This window comes from Equus asinus, chromosome 8 (genome assembly GCF_041296235.1).
Source record: "Equus asinus isolate D_3611 breed Donkey chromosome 8, EquAss-T2T_v2, whole genome shotgun sequence".
Lineage (NCBI taxonomy): Eukaryota > Metazoa > Chordata > Mammalia > Perissodactyla > Equidae > Equus > Equus asinus.
The window spans coordinates 61,749,188-61,768,967 of record NC_091797.1 but is presented as its reverse complement, the minus strand read 5'-3'; the positions used below and the strand labels follow the sequence as shown (position 1 = coordinate 61,768,967).

The 19,780-nt window shown below is 45.0% G+C and overlaps 1 protein-coding gene across 8 annotated transcripts in view; it reads left to right on the top strand.

Annotated features, from left to right (window-relative positions):
* Positions 1-19,780, top strand: part of RREB1 (ras responsive element binding protein 1) — a 173,847-nt gene that overhangs the window by 54,060 nt on the left and 100,007 nt on the right. The window contains exons 1-2 of one of the 8 annotated variants that reach the window (XM_070515648.1): positions 10,166-10,236; positions 10,878-10,950. The exons of the other annotated variants lie outside the window; for them this stretch is intronic. The gene's annotated coding sequence lies outside the window, so the exon portion shown is untranslated. Of the gene's footprint in view, positions 1-10,165; positions 10,237-10,877; positions 10,951-19,780 lie in introns of those variants that run through there. 8 annotated transcript variants of the gene reach the window in all.

Genomic DNA, 19,780 nt, shown 5'->3' with positions numbered 1-19,780 from the left:
ATAGCAGAAAAATGCAGTGAGAGGCATTTTGCTTGTGGATCCTCCTGTACCCTGACATTTTGAATCATGTGAATGGGTTCCCATTTCAAACAAGGATTTAAAAAAAAAAAATTTTTAGCTGCATGCTGGAAAGTCTTGGTATCCTTTATATAAGATGAAATCCTAGTTGATTAAAAATACATTACTGTCTTGAAATATTTCTTAATATGCTTACCTGATAACTAATGTTTAGGCTCAGATCTGGCAGATGCATTCAGACATAATATTCTAATTTTATTTCTGTGGAGGCTTGTATATTTTCCTTTCTGATGTGAAAAACAGATTTTTTAAAAGCCATTTTCTCTTCCACTTTAGGGCTTTTAATTGTTTTGAGGGATAATTTCCTAAAACTGTTTAGTGAACATCTCAAGCAGGTTTCCCACGACTTGGTTGAAATCTATATTGGATTAAACTGTTCTACTTAAAAGTTTAAACCAAGTACAATTTAAAGGAAGCTTAACTTGCAGGTCTCTGAATTTAATTTGCACTAAAATCATGAAAATAAGGTTTCGGAGAACCATTATTTATTCAGGAGCGTAGTAAGGCTTCACAACCCCCTTTTCCTAAAATACTATATCAAGTTGGATTCAGTATCAGATTCAATCTCCTTTTGGAAACAGGCATTTTATTCACCCCCAAATTTGCTTGCTATGTAGTGTTATTTTTTTAACATCTACAGGTCTTTATTGATTGATTTTTATTTATTCGATAAATATGTGAATATTTACTACGTGAGGGCTGGGATAACCACCAAGGGTCCTAGTATGAGAAAGAGAGTTGCTAGCTTCGTGGAGGTTGAAAGAGACACATTCAACCACTAAGTCATTTACATCCGTGCTGAGTGCTAAAAGTTAAGCCTGACAAGAACATATGCAGTTAAGTTTGTCCTCTGTGTGTTGGGGGAGGAGTGGGAGATGCTGGGAGGCAGGTCAAGGAAGAGATCCCACAGAAGTGGCATTTGAGCTAATATCTGAAGGATGGTGAAGAAAGGGAAAGAGTGTGTTGGAGAACAAACAGCTTGTACAGAGGCTCTGGGGTTGGAGAGGAAGGTGTGTCCACTAAAGTGTGAGAAGCCTGGTGTGTGTGTGTGGAGGAAGAAAAGGCACAGAAGGAGTGAATGACATGCATGGTGAGGTAGCCAGGGGCTAGAGCATGCTGCTTGTAGCTCACAGGTATTTGGAATTTTTTGAAGAATTTGGGGAAGCCATAAACGGTATTAGGCCAAGGACCAGCAATGATGAGATTTGCATTTTTAAAAATTACTCTTGACCAGAGTGGAGAATGGACTACACTAGAAGGAAGCAACTATTTGGCCTTCAGTTTGCAAAATTGGTGAGAAGACTAGTTTTTCAGAACTTTGAAAACCAGTGGCTGCTTGGAGTATGGTAGCAGTAGAGATGGGGAGCCTAGATGGGTTTGATAGAGATTTAAGCCATAAGGTGTAGGAAGGACTTGTTGCTGCTTAGGGTGGAGTAGGGTGGGTTAGGGAGGGGAGGGGAGGGGTGAGAGGGTGGGGGAAGAGAGAGATGACTTCCAGGTCTCTGGCTTTGTAGTGGGTGGATGGTGATGGCTTTCTCTGAGATTAGAATTCCGGATAGAGCAAGCTTCATGAACGAGGTATGTTCCCCACCCTTTAAAGAGTTGTATTTTTATGTTTTCGAGTTTTTTCAGCATTTTCTCTGCTTGTGCTGTGTTTTCATGGGTTAATGATACACCTAGCATGGATGAGGCATGAAAAGTACTTACATAAAAGTGAGAAAGATATTATGTTCTTTCCTACAGGAACAAATGAACAGCTTCCTCCTTCCCTTCCCTCCTCTCCTTTTCCTTCTTTCCTTTTAATTTCCTGATGCCAAAGGGAACCTGGAAGATTTCTTGTAGATGGCCTGAATTTCTGAGTGATGTTCAGATGAGATATGCAACTAAAGCTTAAGAGCATTTAACTTTTTGTTTGTTTTAGTGATGGATAAACCATTGTTTATTTGTTTGACTTGTGAGCATGGAGGTTGGGAAGAGGCTTCGGGAAGAACCAATTTAGGACTCTTAAAATTGCTCAAGCCTTTTACTTAGGAGTGTCAGGATTCCTTTCATGACCTGATTTTCCAACTTATTTCTTAGTTCCTCAGTGGTCAGCTGACATTCTGGTTGTCTTAGAACTACATCAGTATTTTGCTTGACCAGTATGTGTGAAAACAAAGTTCATTCGGTAAACATTGTTGTGTATCTACTATGTGCTGGGCTTTACGCTAGATTGGTGAGTGCCAAAGGAAAGATTTAATCCTTTCCACAAGGAATGGGACTTTTCCCCACTGAGCGATTCTCTAGCCTGTATTTGAGCACCTCTGGTGATGGCAGACTTGCTCTCCCCAGGCAGTCCTTGGGTTTTACTGTGCTAATTAACTTTTTTTTTTCCCCAAGGCAAATAAAAATCTTTGTGGAACGAGGAGATAGAAAGTGACGTGGTTTCCGTTGAGTTGGTAAAAAGTAGAAGCTGGAGCACAGACATGCTGCCTTGTGCAATCTGACCCTCTGAGGGTTCCGTCAGGGAGTGCTCTGGGCCACTCAGTGAGTGACACCTTCAGTTACCTTCTGCACTGGAAATCCTGCCTCCTGAGGGGGTGTCTGCCTCACTTGCCTGCACAGCCACCCCCTGTATGTGAGCTGGGACACCATCCTTTAAGACGATCTCACAAGAAAGTCTTAGCAGCACTCTCAGATTTGGGTAATGCTTTTCTCTGAGGTCATCCAAATGTCTCATCAAAACCTCAGGTGAGCCCCAGCATGCCCCAAAGACGCTTCTCTTTTATGGTATCAGTCCTGACTGATGTAACCCCAATGTCTCATTGGACCCCAGATAGTGCTGGTCCTTTGCCCACACTGGGTAGAACATGACTTTCCATCTCTTGCTTAGGAGCATGGATGTTTCGCATCACCGCGCCCATGAAACCATTAGAACAGACACCACACATTATTCCAGCCCTATATTTGATAAGATCAACTAATTAGGGGAAAAAAACTCAGCAAAGACCTTGCCCCCTCCCCACTTTTTCTAAGCTTGGTAAGGAGATACTGGGAAGAAAACTTGTAAAACTGGGTTTAACCATATTTTTTGAAAATTTAAATCTGAAAGTACTGTGCAAACAACTCAGAGTCTTTTCCCTTGCTGTGACCCAAGCAGAAGCATGGATTTGGAGGTCCAATAAGAAGTTTGTTGCAAAGATAGCTTACTAGATAATGGCCTTGTGATAAATATCCAGAATTGGTGTCAGTAGTACATGCAGTAGCCAATGTCTGGTGACAAATAATATGCTCACTTTTGGATAACCCATCCATACCCGCTAGATAGTGGTGACAGTGCACGCTGTGTGCTAGGTAATTTCTTTTTCTTTAAACAGTTGTGGATTTGCATCCCTGCTGTCACTTGTTGAAGGGCTTGGTGGTGTTGGGTTCCCTGGGCTTTAGACTGTGGGACATGGCTACGTTCTGGAGTTGTTAGACCGTCAGCTGTGTTAAGATGAAGTGAATGAAAGTTGAATGTATTTTCTGTAAAGCTCCTGAAGAGGTTAATGAAACAACTTAATAAAGAAATACACACTTTGGAATTTTAGTGGAGTTTCTTCAGAGAAGTTCAAAGGGCAGTTAGGCCAGGCCATGTGATGCTGCCTCAGGGTGGCTGGGATGTGTCCCTTCTTTGAAGCTAAAGCCATTGTCCTCTTGCTAAGAATGTGGCACTGGGAGACGTGCTGTAAAGGTGACTTTTCCTCAGGAAAGCGGTTGCTCTCTTAGGATGGGCGAGTGTCATACACGTTTGGTCAGTCGTGGCAGGAAGTGCTGAGAATGGGGGTGGTCGCCCCTCTTACCATTTTTGTTGTTGTTTTTGTTTCTTCTTTTGAGCAGCTCTTGATGTCGCTGTGGGTGAATAATTGTGGCACGTGTCTTCTGAAGCTTGGCCTGTGTCCTTATCCGTCCACTGGAGAGGAGATGGTGTGTGTGGTCATGTGTCCATGCTGTGGTATAGTCAAGGAAAAAAGGGGGTTTTGTGTCTTGGGGTGGCAGTATGGTTAGCACTGGCCAAACTGTTATATTTAGAGAACGTGATCAAAATGGCCCGGCAACTTTATTTCATTGTTATCTTAAGTGAAGTTCTGGAAGGGCCTCTCTAGCCGGCTTGTCTCTGGGAAGTCTGATAGTAGCCAGTGCTGCCTCCTGTGTCTCCACAGAAAATGGGATACATAGAAATCCAGCCTGAAACAGCAGAAACTGTGACATGGTTATTCATATTACAAATGAATCCACCCAGGGTGCATCTAAATAAATTCAACAGATGGCATTTGAGCTACAGACCACCTTTGGTGAAAAGCATCACTAGACAAAGCCCACCCCTGTTTGCTTTAAGTCAGATAAACCAGAAGTTAAGCCTTTCAGTTTCTCTTCTGTCCTTGCTAGACATAATCCATATGACTCCACTCTGATAAGTCAAAAATCTCAAGTTATCCTCTTTAATTTTCACCCTTATTTGGTTGTTAGGCTTTTCAGGTGGAAAAATTCTCAGCACGAGAGCAGTGGGAACAGTAGTATAAGATCTTACACTTATTGAGCACCAGCTAGTTACCATTGTCCTCAATTCTTGACATGGGTCCTCTCATTCATTCCTCACGACTTTCTGACCCTGTGATGTAGGCACAATTATTATCCCCATTATTCAGATGAGGACATTGAGACCCAGAGAGGCAAGCAGCTTGTAGGAATCAGAAGTGCAGCCTGTGCTTGTAACCACCGCCACACTGCCTTCCATAGTGACAAGATATAGTCACCAAATAAATATCCCTGAAAACCTGCTGTGTGCAGATCCCTGTGGTACACGTCAAGGGGAAAGATGGGCAAGAACACGTGTGTCATGGGGTTGCTGGGTTAAATAGCAGATTAAAACCTACTCATGAAACAGCTCATTCTCTCTGGTATTTGACAAAATGAGTCAGATCGTACCTTCTGTGGAGTATCAGGAGGGGGATGGGGGTTGGCTGGCGTGAGAGGTTTGCAGAGGGAGGGTTAGTTCACAGAAATGGTTGCCCCCAGAGTGTGTGGGGCCAGCAGTGTGAGAGAGACCCAGAGGTGAGGTGGATGAGGCCCTCAACAAATCCTCACATCTAGGCGAGGATGGGCTTTCCCCCCAGTTCCCATCAGAGGAGTTCTGGTAGAACAGAAGCTGTGGTGGGAGATGCCCCTAAAGTCGAAGAGGACGGGCTTGGACTTGGGGCTTCTGCTGGGCCCCTGTGTGGTGGGTAGTGGGGCGCGAGCCTGGGCCTTAAATTCTTCCTTGTGGACACCCACTTTTATCCTCACTAAAAGTGCCTGAGCTCCGATTCAGACTAAGCAGAGTGTGTCAGGCCCTCTTGAAGAGCTTGGAAACTAAGCTCTGTAAGTATTTGGGGGATTTAGTGTCACCTTGGGTTTCTGTAGGGCCAAGGCCTTGAAAACAGGTCCCTTGTTCAATATTATAATAGGTATTGTCATTTTATTTAATAGATAAATTCAAGATTTTGCCTCAGAATTGGTACTGGGGATCAGAATCGTTGATCGAAGAGACCTAGTGATCTGTGGTTCTGGTGAAGTCAGCACAGCAGTTGAATCGATCTAATTACTAACCTAATCTTAAAATTTGTCCATATTCAAGGGAGATAGCCTCTAGGAGGTGTTGTTTCTTTGTTGTTTTGCTTTTAAGCAGTAGGAGCCATGTGGGCTGGAGGACAGTGATGGAGGATGTCCCATCTCCCTTAGAATATTTTGGGGGGGTGGTCATCAGTGTGCACTGTGCCTGCCCTTTTGGGGGGAATGCCTGAGCAAGTTATGGAGCTGACAGATCTTGAATTGCCGTGAGCACTTGATGGTCTGTTTCTTGTTTCTGGTGAGTCTGTGGATTGTTTTGAAATTAGGAACAAATAGAAAATTTCTGCCTTATGTGCTACCAGCTCAATTATAACTGACCTGTCTTCTATTGCCTACTACTTTCATTATTATCGTTGCTATTTTGCTCATGCAATTTTGATAGTTTCAGCAGAAGAGTAGTGAAAAGAGATCTGGATTAGGAGACTAGCATTCTGTGCTCTTTTCCGTCATTTGTGGAACACCACCATCAGCTTCCCCGCATCAAGAACTGCTTCTTGACACCTACCCCAGGTACCAGGCTCTGGGAACACAAGGATGAGTGAAACATGGTGTGGTCCCTGTCCTAAAACTCACCAGTGCATCACAGCCAGCAGAGATACCAGGACAGGCAGAAGACCGGGGAGTGGGAAGTGGTCAGGGAAAGAGGAAGTGATGTTTTCAAATGTGAAGGGTTGGCCACGTGGAGAGGCATGTGGGGAAGGGAAAATGAACTTATAGGCAAAAGAACAGCATAAGTACAGGCCCTGGAGTATGAAAATACGAGGCTTATTTGGAGACAAGCTAGGGCAGGAAGTGGAGTGTGACTGGAGAATAGGATTGGGGGTGCTCTGTCAAGTTAGGGTGAGAGGCGTGTCGAGATGTGACTCTGGGAAAATAGACAGCTAGGTTGTGTAGGGAGTTGTGAGCCATCAAATGCTGTGAAGGAGGGCCGTGATGTGAGCGGCTCTGTCTCAGAGAAGGGATGCTGCTAACCCTTAGAAAAATTAGGCAGGGGAGGAGACAGTGTCTTCAGCAAAGTGCAATATGAACTTGGAATTTGGTGCCTTATTTAATGGAATAATTTCTTCTCTTTTTTTTTTTTCAAGAGATTTTCCAGCACGGGACATGTGGGCTGTCCTCTAAAGCGTTGTCTAATGTTCCTAATTAGGAGCTTTATTTGTAGCAAATAGAATTCAGTTCAACAGTGTTTAAACTTCCTTAGCTGGGTTTTATCAATTGGTACTTATGTAAGCTCAGCTGGTAGTGGAATTAGCTAGAGGAGAGAGACTCATTTCTTTTCCCTTGAAAATATTGAGGGTGGACACTGGGTGTCGGAAGGGGACTGTTTATTTGGGAGCGAATGCTGGCTTGGAGAGGGAGCAGGCAGAGGGCTAGCTAATTTGCAATCTTGCTAACCCTGTGGATGAAGCCTTCAGGGGCTGAAAGCCTCTGGTAGAAATAGAATCTGTTCATACCTGTGGAGCCGACTTTCAGCACGGCCAGCTAGTTCCCCTCACTGCTCACCTGCATAGCATCTGCGCTCCCCCAGGGAACAGCTCTGCCCCTTAGATGCTCCCGGTCCTCGCCGGGGTTCCACCTCCCTCACTGCGGACGAATGAGGTCAGCCAGTTAAAGGAGTGTTCTGTGCCCAAGACTTAAAAAGTCTGCAGCAGGGAATATGAAGAAAATCAGATAGCAGGCCCCAAACACAAATGAGTGGTTTATTAATTATTGTAGAGACACACTATTGGCTTTTAGGTTTTCAGAGGCCTCTCTCTGGGGAGGACGTACTCTTTTTTTTTTTTTTTCCATGTGTGACTGTATACATTTCAAAGCCTGTGCTCGTAGACTAAGAGACCTGGCTGAGAGAGTTGTGAAAAATCGGGTAGGCCTCCTGTAGATTTGGTAGGTTGGACAGAACACATCCCTAAATCACTTTCATCACCTAAAACTGATTTTTATATGTTACGATTTAACGAGTTGTTGGCAACCTTTTTTGTTTAGTTTTGTTTTCTAACGTGTTCTCTTTGAGCTAGAATTGTGCCGTGTGCCGGGGGGAGGTGGGATGCTGGCAAGCTGTGGTGGGGCTTTGTGGCTCCAGGAGGGCAATTGGGGCGGGGTGGCATCTGAAAGCGCTGGTGAGCGGGTTCCTTTTGCCTGCGTGAGCAGCCTGGACACAGGGTCAGGGAAGGCAGGCTCTGGGTGTGCCCAGGGCCTCGTGCTGGCTGGTTGTATATGTTAGTCCACAGTTGAGGGGTAGGTATTTTTAAGGACAGGAAACCGAGGCTGGAGATGTTCACCTTGAGATTGTGCAGCTGGTGTCAGACCACCAGGAGGCTTTACGGCCCATCTGCACAGTCTTCAGGGCCATTCTTTTCTTAGACAAAATCTCCTTACACTTGGTACCTTGGTACTTGGCTTGATCATTTGTCTTGATTCTTTAACAGTTTGCTTGGATTTGAGGATAACACATTATTTGAATGCCTCAGACTTTGTCTAGAATATCCTTAATGGAGCCACTCCTGCATTTAGGACACTAGCCTTCCGCGTGGTGTGGAGCATGGTGGTCCTTGCGTTCGGGAGTTTACATTGTGAAAGGTATTCTCAGCACAGGGTGGACTCCGAGCCAAGCACCCGTGGGAAGCCTGAGGCTTAGGGAAGAAGCAGAAGCATGGGCTGAGGTCCAGGCGGGAAGGGGCAGGGTGAGGTTGGAGTTTCGGGTGTAATTTGGGGTTGAGGACAGTGTACTAGAAGATGAGAGGGTTGGAGGGCCACCTGGGGCGGGGTGGGGTGGGGGCAGGATTGGGGCTTTTCTTCTGTGAGTGGGAGGGAGTCCTAAGGTTTTAAGCAGAGAAGTGACCCGTTGGCTTCGTGAGGCTTTGGCAACACCCTCCGAAGAGGGAGCGTTGCCGCGTCTGTGCTTTAGGTGCTGCCGTGGTTCACTTCACTGTTTATTTCTGGCCCGAGGCGGAGGGCGCATCCCACGTCAGCTGGTGCAGGATGAACCAGCAGTGCTCAGGATCTCTGAATTGCCCAGAGCCATGGCGTGATGTATACCACAGGAGGCTTTATTTCTTTACAGCCATAGACTTGTTTAAAAGCTGAATCACATACTCTGGCTTAATATTTGACTTCTTAGTTACCAACTCCAGGTGAGCCACCCTCGAGAGGGTGATGTGTGGGAGGAAGGGGGCGCAGGGCAGCCGTTTGGGCCCTGACATGGAAGGTTTGGGTTTGGACCCTTTGGTCTGGTATATTTCTTTTGAGTGCTTCTTCACTTATATACCACTTCACGTTTATAATGTTGGCATGTTGGTTTATATGTTCCTACCACTGGTTTACTCAAGGTCAGGCGGAAAACTTTCTTGGCACGTGTGTGTCCTGAGATGTGGTGTGTGAGAGCATCTGCTCGTGGCCCCAGGTGTTGCAGCCTGGGGTGGGACTTGAGCCCAGTCCACCCACCCCCCACACCCAGTTCTCAAGTGTTTGGCATTCCTGGTGCTGATAGATAAGCTGATGTTGTCTGCTGCAGCCCAAACGGAGAGAAGGGTGCCCTCACCTGTCCTAATTGAGGGCAAGAGGAGGTCTGGCTGTGTGAGTTTTACTGATAATGCCCCCAAGTCGTTGTTACCCTCCGCAGCCAATACACCTTCCTCTCGAAACCCGCCGAGTATAAATCCCTTTCCGTTCTTTCCTTTGCTCTTTCAGCCTTCTGGAGAAGCTGAAACTGCCTGAAAGAGAGGCGACCGGAGCCAGGCCCTACATAATCCACACACTCCGGATGCCACCCTGGGTGACTCAGATTCGGTTGGTTTGTCATTTCACAACCACCTGCATCTGATCCCGCTCTGGGGACACTGAGCCCCTGGGTTAGGAGCAAAGCGTTCTTCCTGGCTCCTAACCCCAGGTGTGGCCTCCCCAGCTCTTTCTCTTCTGAGCTCTGGCCATAGGGATATGACGTCATCCCTGCCCCTTCCTCCTTCATTTGTGTTGTTAGTCATTTTTAAGAAGCAAACGTGTACCCTCGTACGCCAGTTGTGTTAAACGCTTTTCGTGCATTATCTCCGTAGCCCTCACAACAACCCTACCAAGCTGGTGTGATTTTCCACAAGATGGCGTTTGAAAAGATGGTCCGAATCATGCCAGGTGCCCTTAATATACAGGAGGCACTTACCTCCCTCCCCTCCTTTTGTACTTTGTCTCATTTAATCTTTGCATCGACCTTATGAGGTCATTGTTATCTCCATTTTACAGATGGGGAAGTTGACGCTTAGTGGAGTTTAAATAACTTGCCTGGGGTCACTCCAGCAAGAAGTGACAGAGTCAGAATTTGAGCCTAGGCCAGAGGACACCAGCACAAATGCTCTTAATCTTTGCTCTTTGGTATTTGTTTATTAGGTAAAAATTTCTGTTTCGGGTCTGACTTAACTGGCTTCTGTTGGATTTGTTTTCTAATGCTTTTTCCATTTCTGAAGGGGGAAGAGAGGGCGCTAAGGTTGATCAAGCACCCCCTGCGTTCTCAGCACGAATTATCTGCTTTCCTTGTTCGAGGTATAAGCAACGCCATGATGGCTTTTTGTCCTTTTAATCCGTTTTGTTCACCAAGATCCCAAGCACCTCCCACAGTGCCTGGCACATCTGGGGTGCTCAGTCACTGGTTGTTGAGTGAGTGAACGAGACAGGGGCTATTTTCCTGTTGCATAGGTGGAGGCATTGAGACAGAGCAGCTGGGTGGCTTGCCCTTAGGCACACACCGCAGTGGAAAACAACTTTTGCTCTTCACACCACAAATCTTGTTTTTCTAACAGATCTTTTTTACACAAGTAAAATTTAGGGAGTAATCAGATCTATGTCATGGGATTGTAGGGCATGATATAAAACACTATAAATACTTAGCCAGGATCTGGCACAGTGCGAACATTTGATGAGGGCGCTGGGTTTGCTGTGTTTCCAGCCTCTCGTCTGCATGCCTTCATTTGGGATAGTGTTGCCATACAAATTAGCCAAGCTGAAAATTTGCTAGCCTCTGAAACTTCTAAAAAGTGTTGTATTAATCCAATGTTCCTATCTTTGTTATACTGTCAAGTGATAAAAGTAGTAAAATTGGCAAAATCAGTTTAAAGCTACCGTGGGCAAGTGGTTATGACCAGCAAGATTTGATTAAACTGTATTTGCATCTTCTCTGCTTACAGTCAGAATGTTGTGCTGGACGGGGCCTCAGGGATCGTTGTCCAGTTTTCCTCCTTACACCCCCTTCATTTACAGGTGAGGAACATGAGGCCCCGGAGATGCAGGGGTGGGGCTGGGGGCAGCCTTGGTCTTGCATGTTACATTCTCTTCAGTGTCAGCGGCCTTGCCAAGTCCAGATGCCTGGAGTTTTGTACTCAGTGGGCTTGTCCGAACATGTGTGTGGTAGAGCCACTGTCCTTCCTGCTGAGGATGTTAGGGAGCAGATTGTATCAATACCCGACCAAGCCAGTAAATCAAAATCACAGTACTATGGAAACATTTTTTCTCATTATAAAATGTTCATTTTCACTGTAGATAATACGAGGGAGCATGAAGAAAATAAAAACCACCTGTCATCCTGTCAATCAGAGATTACAAAGGAAATTTTCCTAAGTATAAAAATTGTTTTTCCCATTAGATTTTTGTTATTTTGTTGCACATATAACTCATATTCACCAAAGAGAAATTCTAAATTAACAAAAAAGAAGAAAAATCTAAAAACAGCACAAAGGAAAAGAAAGTAAAAATATTTCCTCTCATGAGTCAGAAGTAACTTTCTATCTCCTAGATGCTCTTCTGTGGATACATATACAAATTACAAAAACGAGATTTGTTACATTCATGGACAATAAAAAGCCCATTCTTGTACATGCCTTTAAATTATACCATATCCATTAAAAACTTAACGTGGTATAAGTATTTTCTGATGTATTCAAATGTTCTTTGACATGAAAATCACATAATTTTGATGTGCCATATTTTGTGAGGAGGGGTCATAGGCTAATGTAATTATTCTGCGTTCCCTGGACACTCACTGTGTAGGGCCAGGAAGGGTATTTTCCTAATTTAATGAAGCCAATCTAGGATTAAAATTTTTACTGTAAATTATGAATATGTAAACAGAAATGGATTTATTCTAAAGAGAAAAATACTGAACTGACAATATATATTTTTTGACTCGTATATTATCTGTCCTCTTATTATTCGAAAGAAAATGAGAGTCACCAATGAAAAACAAATCACGCAATTCAGAAAGTCCTTCCAAAGGGTCAAATTCCCTTGAGAGGGAGGTGTTTTCCATCTTACGGCGGACGGTGTTGTAAATGTTACGGATGATGCCATATGTTGTTTACCTGTGGTTGTATTTTTAAGTGGGTATTTTGCTTTAATCAATGTCATGTTACTTGGACATTTTAGAGCAGTTGTTCCCAATCTTTTCAAATGTAAGGACCTCTTTTAATGTAAAAAATTTTTCCAGACCAAGCATAATTTTAGTTATATTTTTAGAATCTGTTGGAAGCCCTGACAAAAAGTTCTTAGAAATGACACTTTTAGTGGAATTTATGTTTATTAATTACAACAGCCTCTTCATACACTTGCCAAATAATAGTACATACATGTGTACGATTTACTGGGTGTATAGATGCTTGATGAACTTACGAATAAGTGGACCCCCTGAGATAGCTCCCTAGAGACCCCTTTGTACAGGAAGACAGATCCTGCACATGAGTCACTCAAGGTCTTTAAAGTCAGGGAAATAACAATTAGATTGGTTCTGAAGGGCAAGTGGACTCCAGGAACGACTGTGTAGCTGGAGGATCTGAGGGCCATCAGATGACCAGTTAGGAAGATGCTTCTCATTCCCACCTGCTCACTAGTGAAGTTTCCAGAGCTGCCCACCCCACCGTGTTCTCTTTATCATTTCAAAGGAAGGAATGTTGTTGAAGTGAATTGAATCAGAAACGGTTCAACATACCTCATGACATATCTCCCTGGCCCTTTTAATTAATTTCGTATATTCTCTTAGAGAAAAGCCTGGATTTTTAACTAGGAGACTAAGGTCCTAAATGCAAGCCCAACCTTGGTTACCATTAACTCAAAGATGTTACACTTTGTGCCTTGGTTCTTCCATCTGTAAAATGGGCAGTATCTCCTTCCTTTATGATATTCTTAGGAGGTGACATGATGTTGCCCCGGGCAGCATTTTCTTTCTATTTAATCAGTAAAAGCAAACAGAAAAACCTTTGTGAGGTCCTAGGCACTATTGTCCTTTTGTATAAAGGAAAAGTACCATAAAACTAGGGGAATTCTAAGCATCCTGCAAGCTGCTTTAAGGCTTAAGGGCAGAAGCCCAAAGACCTGCCAGTGAAGTGAGACCTTCCTCAAAAACCTTATCTTCATCCTCCTGTGGTCCTCTTTTTTTCTCTTTAAAATGGGAGTGTGAGTGGCTTAGTAATTGTTATGCAACAGCGATGCCTTTTATAACGCTATTCTTGGGCTCTGACAACGAAGTTCTTGCACTGCTTTACCCCCTCAAGATGCAGGTAGGAGAAGCTGCCTCATTTCTCATGCCTCCTTTTTATCTGAAGGAAAATCATCCCTACATTCCACCTTTTTCTAGGAGTCAGGGCTTGGCACAGGTATTCTGTTCACGTTTCATGTGGTGCCTCTGTATTTTCAAAAAATGCTGCGTGTAATCTTTATTTCAAACTTTATAGCTTTTTCAAGTTGTTCTAGGCAATCTTCAGCGGTTTCTTAGCAAAACAGGGTGTACAATAAGCACTTACCAGCCGAGCCCAGGAAAGAGCAGGGTTTGAGAGGAAGCTACCAGCCTGAAAAGGCCATGCCGTTTGTATTTTCTGCAAAGAATAAAACTGGATTTTTACAAAGCAGGCAGGAGGAACTACATTCATTAAGTGGAGCGGGTTAGAGAGGCAGCATGTGACTGGAGTCAGCTGACCTCATCACAGGGATGGAGCCTTCTGTACAATGGGACCAGGACGTCCCCAGACTGGTGCACTTAGACTCGGGGAGACTCCTGGGTGCGCGTTCAAGGTGATGGTTACTTTTGACGGATGCTCACCTCACAAGGGTTTCCAGGGAACAAACCCTCCAAACATAATTTCAAGAATTCCAAAGCAGTTTTACAATTCTGATTCTAAGAGAGGTCTGTTTTGAATGGGAACTCCCTCAGTGCCTTCTCTTGCCTTTGTTTTATGGATGTTAGTAATTATCTTTAAAAAATAGAAAGGAGCTAGAAATTATATCTTAAGGATTTTAGTTTAGTTTATTTTGAAGAATTATTTAATCAGCTGGGGGTTTTCCCCCTTCAGTAGCTGGCACCAGGTCCCAGTGACTAGGCAGTATGGAGATAATAGTAAATAACTATGCTTTTTGTAAGGGATGTTATTTGAGGAGGGAGTTATGAATACATAATAGACTTAGGAATACAGGAGAAAAGATGATTTTTAGGTGTTATAGTGCACAAAGTAGTGAATGACAGTCTCTAAAGACAAATCTGTAAACAAAGCATAAATATCTTTATTCAAAATGGATTGAGTTCTGACCCTGATGCTTTCAGGAGTACCTTATTATCAGGTAGCTTCGGAAAAGCATGTTGTTAAACCTGTTGGTTTCCCACAGAATTTCATTAAAAAGGTGTGCAGTCAGTCACATAGCCCTTCCTTGAGGGGCAGTGAAACAGAAACTTGATAGAAACACTGAGGAGGGGAAAGATACAGCCACTACAGCACCTGGGCCTCCATCTTTCACTTCCTTTCCCAACTCTGCCCCTTTGAGATGTACTTTGAGAAGATGGAGGAAGCTGCTGCGGTTGGGGTCATCACCCTGGATCTCGCTGCTCCTCTGGATCTGGAGATGGGAGTGGCTCAGCACTGGGAGTTCCTTCCCCAAAGCCCAGTGCTGACTCTTCACATTCAGTCCTGTCCCCCAGCTTTCCCAGGACAGCAGTGCGGGAGAGGAGGCAGGAGCAAGGAGGGACTAAGAAAGTGCCTGCCTTGGTCCAGGCTGCCCCCACTCCCCTACCCACCCTGGGCCACCAGGGAAGGAGCCGCCGTCTGGAATGGGTGCAGGGAGAGGGAGGGGGGACAGGGAGTTGGAATCCAGAGCAGAGGGTGGAGAGGCTGACAGCAGTTACTGCCATTGTTTTGGTACAGACTAAGCTATGGTTCAGAAGTTGTTGTCTGGCTGTTGGCTTTTTCTCTTCAGTTCTGGCATTCAGTGAATGCATTCGATAAATTTATGGTTTGCTAATATGAGTGTGATATGCATGTGCATTTTTTTTTTTGGCTACTGAATAGGCAATAAAACTAAGAAGCCAAATGCTAAGATGGTTATTGTTTTACTGATTAATTGAAACTAGCCTAACTGTGGGAGGCACTTGTCCACACTACTCCAGGTAGTAATTTTTGTTTGGTCTACTAAAAAAAACTACTTGGAAAGGTGCAATATCAGATAAAGGACTGGAAGGCTCCAGTTCTGCTTTCACTGGGCACCCGCTCGCTCACTCAGAGATGCTGGAAGGAAAGGATGGGAGAGGAGAGTCACTTCTCAGCGGCCTGCCTGACTCCTCCTCTTCCTCTCCCTGCCTGGAGCCACAGCTTCAGTTTTTAGAGTATGGGGCCTGGTGCTACGCCCAGCAGTGGTATTTTAAAGTATTTCTCAGTAGTTTTTAGGATTATCAGTCTTCACTTGCAGAGTTTCTTTTTATTTTCAAGGGCACCCAGGATAACCATTTAGCTCCCTTTCAGTCGCCCCCTCACTCACTCATGCCCAGTCAGGAAGATTAATAATGTTAACTGATTTACTGTCACTGCAAAAAAAGCATTAGTTAATTAGACTTTTACACCTCAGTCAGATGGCATTAGACACCCTTTGTGCACTTTAACTCAAGGATGTTAAAGACCTAAATCTTTGAGAAAAGAGAAAAGAAAGGAAAAGGACAGGCACTTTTCCAGTTTAAGCTGCATGTTGGTCCATGTTAATTAGGCATTTGTCCCTTAGTCTGGAGGTGATAGAAAATGCCAGTTACTGTGGTATTTAACTGACATCAAACTCCTGTCCAAATAATTCAGTTGGGCCCAGCCTTCTCTCTTAATTGGTGGGAAGGAAAACGTCGGCACACACCCAGAAGAAGGAGGAAACTGTTACTTACATTTAACATTTAAAAATTTCATTCTGAAAGGATCGGAAGAACACTTGTATATTTTTTTTTATTAACTCTCCAGTTGGGCTTTTTTAAAAACAGAAACAACAGAATCTTTCCTAAAACTTAAGCTACCCTAGATAATTAGCTTTTGTAAGTCTTCAATAAATGAAAGTTTAGTAATTGTTATCCAAGGTCAAAAAGTAGTTATTGTCATCCAGGGGCCCTTGTAGATTTATTTGTATGTTTGGCAGTGTTTTAAAAAATTGACATTTAATTTTCTAGCTTATGGTCAGATTCATCAATATCAGAAATTCATAAGTGGGTTGAGGTGCCAAGCAATATACATGTTTTAAAAACCAGTAGATGGTGGCATATTAAAAGAAAAATGACTTGATGGTTTTGTAGGAATAATTAGATGAAACACGCTTTTTTTTTTTTTTTTTTAAGATTTTAAGCAACTTCTTCCTAGTTGCTGGAGAAGATAATGCTCAGTGACAAGAGCATAGTTTACCTTATTTATTAGGTATATAAAACAATTCCAAAAATAATGAAAAGATTTTTTTCTCAGCAGGGGTAGCCTTATTTGACTTTAAACCTTAGTCATTTTGTCTATGGTTCCTAGCCAAAGATTCACACATTTGAGAGCACTTCATTTTCAGTCTTGAACTACTTTTTCGTGCACTGAATGAATGCAATATGTTAACACTCCTGTACAGCCCAGAGTTGCTCGGCTGCCCCTTGGCCTGCCTGCCCGGTACTGGCTGAAAAGGTACCATTGTTTGTTCTGCAAACACTGGGTGATGTTTGTTTCCAAGGTGACTGGTTCTATTGCTGCCCTTTAAGCAAGGGGGGATGGGGGAGAGAGAAAGTTGGCGTTAAAACACCTGAGAGCATCCTGTTCTGGATACAGTCTGTGTGTGTGTATGTGTGTAAGTTGAAATAGTATTTTAACTGAAGTATTGGGAGAAAAGGGGATAGTGTGAAAATGGGGAAAAAAGAGATTATCAGTAAGTTAAAAATATCAGTAAGTTCTGATATTTAACTCCGTATACTTAGAACGAATGTAATGGTAAGAAGTGTTAGAATTAAACATCTGATTAGACTGAAATTAACTGTTTTTACATTTGAAAAACTAGAGTCAAGGGAAGAAAAAATATTTTAGATGGTAACCATTGAAATGTTAAATTTGTTTTTGCATGAAATAGTTCTTCAGCTATAACCTGTAAGCAGCTATTCAGATGAACAAATGTTTGGGAGTATAATTAAAACTGGTTATTGATCAGATAGCTGGGCCCTCAAAAAAACTGTGAGAGAACATGAGATATAAAGAAATTGGTTTCACTTTTAAGTTCTGTAAAAAAAAAAAAAAATTAGAAAAATGTTAAATAATTGAAGTATATTCGTGTCAAAAATTTTCCAAAAATATAACAAAATAGATTTAAAAGCATTTTGGTGATGTATATGGACTCATTCATCAGTGAGAAATTTTAGGTTCAAACTAAGAAAAAGAAGATTCCTCCCTTCTTGGGCCCCCACCCCCTCTTTTTTTTTTTTTTTTTTTTTATTGTACGTGGATCCTGTTAACAGAACTTTGCCTTTTCACTCCTATCGGGTTTAGTACAGTTCATGCGCAGGTTTCAGTAAACATTAACTACTTTTATCAGGGCTTGCAGTGTGCTGAATGGTTAGCAAAGAGAGTGTACTGCAAGAGACAGATGAAAATGAGAGAGTCCAAGGTCACATGGATGTTGAATTTTTTTTTTAATTATTGAGAACTTAGAGAAAAGACACTAAGTTTCACGCTTTAAGTCTCTTCTCTTTGGTCATGTGGGCCTAAGACAAGGTTACTTTGCCTAGGCTTTCTATGTACTAGGGTTAAAACAGATTTCTTCAGATGCTGCTTCTGAATGGCAAGGCACAAGTGATTTTAAAACATTGTTTTTTCTTTCCTTTCATTAAAAAAAAGTCTCAGCTTTATTCAGGGCCTCCTTCTAGGATGAAAGGTTCTCAAGGTCCCCAAAAAGAACTACTGTAACTTTTTTTATGGTTTCTCTGAAAATCTCTTTCAGTTTTATAGGGATTTCCTTTTTTTCCTTTCTCAGATTATCTGGGATTGCCCTCTGATAACCAATTTCGTTTCTGGAGTCAGCACAGTCGGTCAGAAACCAAGGGCTAGAATGAAATATTGCCAAATACAGAATAAACATGCTTGTTTGGGAAATCATGTAATATTCTAAAACTTTCGCCTCTGTGTATCCTTTTCGAAAATAGGAATGTGATTTGTGCTCCTTTTTAGTTAAAGGACATGCAAGTTTTACAATTACTGACTCACAATAAAAATTACCCTCTTCCCGCCCTTAACGCTGTCTGTGTGGCAGCCCTCGAAGTTCGCACGGGGCGCCGTGTCTGCGTCTGCCCTGGCGACCATGCAGCCAGCCCTGAAGGGCAGAGCTGCGACGAGGGAACTTGGCCCGCGCCTTAGGTCGTGTCCCTTCCCTGGAAGCCCTGCACTGAGGCGGTCGGGATGGATTCGGTCCGAGCCGCGGGCTCAGGGGTGGCCCGCCGGGCCCGGGGAGACCGCCGGGGCGGAGGGCGGCCTGGGCACGCTGGCCCTTCCCCAGGGTCGAGGAGCCTTTGTGCATAGGAGAGGCCGTCTAAGCAGAAGAGCCTTCGCACTGATGGAAGCGCGTCAGCTGCTGGCCGGGGGACTCGCCCCTGCCCTTCCTTGCCGCGCGCTGCGACCGGGAAACGAGCGGCCGTCGGCCAGGCCTGCCGGGGTCGGGGGGCGCTGGTCCAGCCCGGGCCCTCTCGGGCTGCCCGCCCCATCTCGGCACCCGCGCTGGGCGGCCCCGTGAGCGGGCAGCGGCGCCGTCAGTCAGGGCGGCGGGCGCCGATTGGCCGGCCGCCGACGGGGGCGGGGCGGGGGCGGGGCTCGAGGCTGGCCTCCGGGTGGGCTGCGCCGGCGGCTCTTCCTAGAAGACCTTGATGCGTTCTCCTCAGCTGGCGGCGGCTGAGCGGCGACGTAGAGAACCGCCGGAGATTTGCGAAGAGCCCGTTTAGTAATTGAGCTAGTTTTTAAAAAGTGAATTCGTCTCAGGGAGAGATTAGGAAATGTATGTGTCCCGAGCGCCGTCCTCCCCCTCCTTTTTGGGGGGGGGGTTGCTGTGAGGCCAGTTAGCCTGTGCCCACTTGGAAAGTTTCCGAGGTTTTGCATAGGCGTGAGCTTGCCCGGCCGCCTTCTGTCTGTATTTCCCAGAATAAATCCGCGTTAGAACCGCGGATGTACCTGATGGCTGTTAAGGAGCTAGGAAATCCTCCTCAGAGCCCTTGTACAGGGAGGAGGGGCTGGAAGGAAGAGGGATGGGGGAGGAGACGAGGATGCAGGCAGGACCGTTCTGGTCCTTTCTGTGCGCTCCCGCAGAGTCTTGGGCGGCCTTTTGAGAAAGGGGGCAGCGGGCCAGAGAGAACCGAGCCCGCCCGGGGCGTCGGGCCGGGAGTCCCCGCGCTGCCCACGGGGCTGCAGCCGCCGCTGCGCCTCTCCTGGAGGGCGGCGCCTCTCCTGGAGGGCGGCGTCTCCCCGGTCCCCTCCGGAGCAGGGTGCTGATAGTCATACCGAGCCCTCGTCTGGCACGCGGTTCTTGGTGGTGTGTACTTCAAGTACGTGACCAGTGAGCACGACAGCTTGTGGGGTCGCCATCAGCCTCTCTTGTGCTACCGGGGCGCCGGCGGAGTGTGCCCTGGCCTCCCCGGCAGGCCCCGCTCTGGGAGCTGGCCCTGGATGGTGCACGTGGCTCCTGCCCACCCGCGTCGCGTGGCCTGCTCTCTGAACCGGGGGCCCCGCCTCCTGTGCGGGAGACTTCGCCCCTGCCCTATGAGCGGCGTGCTACCGTAGGCCAGCTCCAGTGGCGTCCATCGCAC